Raw genomic sequence first — 5,218 nt, 5'->3', positions numbered from 1 at the left:
GGTACCCATTTTGTAATGGGTCCTTTGATGTTAGTAACAAGGGTCTTAGGAACCCAAATAGACCATTCAATGTACTCATGAAGAGAACCAACAAATTTGGCATAAACATGCCCATCACTAGCACGGCATAACACATAAGAAGGATTAAAATCGCCGGCTTTGTTGGGAGGGGTGACATTGCCCTTCTTGACATTGTTCTTCTTCTTCTCCTCAGGGGCACTCTCTCCCTCCATCACAAAGGTTTGCATGAGGGGAGGAGGTCGTTTGGTCTTGTCATTCTTCTTCTTGTTCTTGGAGTCGGGCATGTACCCAACCCCTTCCTTGGCCACACCTCCCTTTTGGTTGATCAAGAGATCGTTGAGGTTCTTCTTGCCTTGTATGCAAGTCGCAAGACCTCTCTCAAGTTGCTCCTTCAACTTAGTATTTTCCTCAACAAGATTTATATTCTCACAACACGGGTTAGTAGCATTTGCATTATCAATTAAAACCATATGAGGAAAAGTTGCTTTCTCCTTAGTTAGCTTCACTTGGAGTTGATCATGAGACTCCTTCAGACTAGCGTGAATACCCTTCAAGGCCTTGTGGGCCTTGTCAAGTATGTCAAACTCCTCTTTGAGTCTAGCAAGATCAACCCCGAGTTTGGCCTTCTCAGAATTTAGCACACGAGAAACAATGAGGGCATGATCATAATCTTTCTTTAACTTAGCATGATCAATGTTGCGTGACTCCTCAAGAGCCAATGAAGACCACGCTCTTCCTCAAGAGCATTGGAAAGATCCGAAATCTCATCGGCATAGTCACAACTATGCCCTTCATCTTAGAGATGGTGTCTTCGTGAGCCTCGATCATGTCATTGGCCTCACCAAGTTGTTCCAAGAGAGCAACAAAGTGTTTCTTGGATTTTCCCTTGAGTTTGCCCATAAAGACCTCAAACTCGTTAGCCTCCACATTAGCTCCCTCAAGTTCATTAATGCTATCCATTTGGGAAGGATGATTAATGATGGTAGTTTTGATATTGGAGGTTACCTTGTTGGTGGATTTAGCCATGAGGCACTTGGTGGTGATGCTCTCGTTGGGTGAGTCGAAGAGAGACACCCGTGACGTTGTTGCAATGGCAACGGAGGCCATGGCAACCGACTCATCATCTTCATCATCGTCATCATCCTCATTGTACTCTTCTTGCACAACCAAAGCCTTGGGAGGAGTCTTCCTGGTGAAGTTGTTCTTGTTGGGGAACGACTTGGCCTTGTCCTTTTGGATGAGTTTGCCACCATTGTCTTCCCTCATCTCATACGGGCATTCCGCAACGAAATGACTCACGTTACCGCAATTGTAGCAAGTCCTTACACGTTGCTTGCCCCTTGTGCCACTCGAGTTGTTTTTTCTAAAATTGGGCCTCGAGTTTTTCTTGCTCCAAAATTGCCTTGAAGCAAGTGCCATGTGTTCATGATATGCATACTTCGTATCTTCGGGGTTGCTCTCCTCTTCTTCCTCTTCTTCTTCTTCCACGGTGAGCTTGGCCTTCAATGCAAGGTTAGGCTTCTTTGCCCGTTGAGAACGGAGCACCGCATTGTCGGCGGTCTTGTCCAAAATGTTCATGGCCACAAACTCATCCAACACTTCGCTTGAGGTCAAAGTGTGGAAGTCCGGTCTTTGACGAATGACGGAGGACATGGCCTTGTGGTAGGGCATCATTGCCTTGAGGAATTTGCGCTTGATCCAATTGTCATCCGTGTCCTTGATCCCGTGATCTCGTAGTGAGACCGCGAGTTTGGTTACTCTCTGATAAAGCTCACGAGGTTCTTCATCTTCCTTCATTGCAAACTCATCGGCCTCATCTTGTACCACTTCATAGTTGGAGCGTTGAATGCTTGCGCTTCCCTAGTAGAGAGACACGACACAATGCCATGCATCTTTGGCCAAGGCGAAGGGACGAAGATGAGGTAGATCTTCGGGTGGAATTGCATCTTGAATGATGAAGAGAGCATTCTCATTGAATTGATTGTCCGCGGCTTCTCAAGAAGTGAAGTTGCTTGGATCATGTGGATAGAAACCTTCTTCAATGATTCTCCAAAGTTAGTGTTCACATGATTTAAATGACGTTTAAAGCGGTAAACCCAAGAATCAAAATCCTCATTTTTCACAATCTTAGGGGGAGGACCGGCATGATTCAAATGAGTGGAAGGAACCGGTCCACCATAAACAAGTGGTGGTTCCACATGGGCAAAGATGTCGGTGCCATTCTTGCCACTAGAAGAAGGAGCCTTTTCACTACTAGCTTCCCCCTTGTCGGGGATAGCATCCGACACCTTGTTGGCGGGATCACCCACTTTCAACGGTGCGGTGGATAGTTTAAGTCCCTCAAGACATTTAGTAAACATGCTTTCAACTTCGGTCGTCATGGAGGTTTTCAATGTCTCCAAGGCCACATTGAACTCCTCACGAGAGACCGAAGTTCCCCCATCTCCCGTAGACGAGATCGGATTCACACCGGAGTGTTCCTCCACACCGTCTACGGTATCAACCATACTCTTTGGACGATAAAGTCCTTAATAAAGAGACGAGGCTCTGATACCAATTGAAAGGATCGATATGGTTGACTACAGGGGGGTGAATAGGCAACTACCAATTTTTTAGCTTTTCTTTACCAAATTAAACTTTGCATCAAAGTAGGTTGTCTAGATGTGCAACTAGGTGAGCAACCTATATGATGCAATGACAACAAGCATACAAGCAAGCAAGGGTAGAAACAATAACGAGCTTCCACAAGTAAAGGTAAGAGATAACCAAGAGTGGATCCGGTGGAGACGAGGATGTGTTACCGAAGTTCCTTCCTTTTGAGGGAAGTACGTCTCCGTTGAAGCGGTGTGGAGGCACAATGCTCCCCAAGAAGCCACTAGGGACACCGTATTCTCCTCACACCCTCACACAATGCGAGATGCCGTGATTCCACTATTGGTGCCCTTGAAGGCGGCGACCGAACCTTTACAAACAAGGTTGGGGCAATCTCCACAACTTAATCGGAGGATCCCAACAATACCACGAAGCTTCACCACAATGGAATATGGCTCCGAGGTGACCTCAACCGTCTAGGGTGCTCAAACACCCAAGAGTAACAAGATCCGCTAGGGATGAGTGGGGGAATCGAAAATCCCTTGGTGGAAGTGTAGATCGGGGCCTTCTCAACCACTCCCGAGCAAATCAACAAATTTGATTGGCTAGAGAGATAGATTGGGCGGAAATGAAGCTTGGAGTATTTAATGGATCTTGAGCAATAAATGGAGCTTGGGAGGAAGAGGTAGGTGAGAAGGAAGAAGGGGACTCCCTTTTATAGTGGGGGCAACAATCCCGTTGCCCCCCACCAACCAGCCCCGCACAGGGCGGTACTACCGCTGAAGGGGGGGCGGTACTACCGCCAGGACAGCGGTACTGCTGCCCCAGCCAGCGGTACTGCCGCGCTGAGGAGACTAGTAGGGAACAGATCCAACTGTGGTACTACCGCAGTGGTAGGGCGGTACTACCACTCCAAGAACGGTACTACCGCCACTACAACCGTGACTAGTGCCGCAAAACCCGACACGAGAAAAAGACCTCTCGAATCGAGGCGGTAGGAGCCAGACTGCCCAACGGTACTACGGCAGTGGGGTCAAGGGTGGTAGTACCTCTGTGGAGCGGTACTGCCGCTTGTGACCCTTCGGTCGTAGTACCGCAGGCAGTGCGGTACTACCGTTGGAGGAGAGAGAGAGGTAGAAGGGATCTCTCAAAGAAACTGAGGACCAGGCGGAGGTGCCAGGCCCCTAGCGGTACTACTGCTGTGGAGACACAGCGGTACTACCGCTGCGAAGCGGTACTGCCGCTTGTGGCTTCTTAGCGTACTACCGCTGGGTGCGCGGTACTGCCGCTTAGACCCAGACAGAACAAGGAAGAGAGGATAGATCTCTTCAATGGACAGGAAAAGCTCGAAGGGTGAGAATCTGATGTGTACGTGATGATTCCACCCATGCAAAACCCTAGCGGACCCCCTCTTGATAGTACGGTGCCCTCTACGCAACTAGTCCACCGAGAAAGAAATGAAAGAGCTACACCGTCTTGAAATACACTCCGAGGGGAAGAAAGCGTCTCATGTCAGGGGAGAATCCGTGAATAATTCAAAGCACAAGATTAGTCCGCAAACATGTTGTCATCAATCACCAAAACTACCTTGAGAGAGATATGCTGTAACAAAGCCTAATCCATTCAACAAAGGACAAGTGAACCACGTTAACGTGGAGGAGGTTGAAGGGCAGCTAGATGCAGTTATCGGTAAGTTTTTGGTTAAGTCTTTTACCGCCCTTGTTCTTTTTGATACTGGTGCATCACATTCATACATATCAAGGGGATTCGTGGATAAGTTTAAACTACCAACCCAAACCCTTAGGACCCCTTTGTTAGTAAGTTCACCTGGAGCAGAGTATATGGCCAGCCGATGGTGCGACCAGATACCCCTAACCATTGGTAGCCATGTTTTTTCGTCAGACCTAATAATTTTGGAGTCACAAGGATTGGGTGTGATATTAGGAATGGACTGGATGTCAAAGTATGGAGGAAGCATTGACTGTGCTAGTAAATCAATTTGTCTCACCACCCCGGAGGGAAAAAGGATCGAGTATGTATCTAGACATGCGCCTAGGAGGAGCCAAGTAAATACCCTCACGGGAGTTGTTCAGGAGGAAGTGCCTGTAGTGAAGGATTACCCAGATGTTTTTCCAGAGGAGTTACCAGGCATGCCACCGGATCGAGACATCGAGTTTTTGATAGAGCTATTGCCAGGTACCGGGCCAATATTAAAGAGACCCTACCGGATGCCCGCAAATGATCTGGAGGAGATTAAGAAGCAGATCAAGGAGTTATTGGAGAAAGGTTACATCCGGCGGAGTTCATTACCATGGGGAACCTAGTGCTTTTGGTTGAGAAGAAGGATAAGTCTCTAAGGATGGTTGTTGATTATCGTGCATTGAATGAGGTGACGATCAAGAACAAATACCCACTGCCGATGATCAATGATTTGTTTGAACAGTTGCAAGGAGCTAAGGTGTTTTTGAAGATCGATCTGCGATCAGGATATCACCAGCTGAAGATCCGGGAAAAGGATATACCTAAAACCGCATTTACCACAAGGTACGGGTTATATGAGTATACGGTCATGTCATTTGGACTGACTAACGCCCCGCCTATTTCA

Source organism: Triticum dicoccoides, chromosome 3A (assembly GCF_002162155.2).
Source record: "Triticum dicoccoides isolate Atlit2015 ecotype Zavitan chromosome 3A, WEW_v2.0, whole genome shotgun sequence".
NCBI classification, from domain to species: Eukaryota; Viridiplantae; Streptophyta; class Magnoliopsida; order Poales; family Poaceae; genus Triticum; species Triticum dicoccoides.
The sequence above is the reverse complement of the archived record's forward strand: the minus strand, read 5'-3'. Positions refer to the sequence as shown.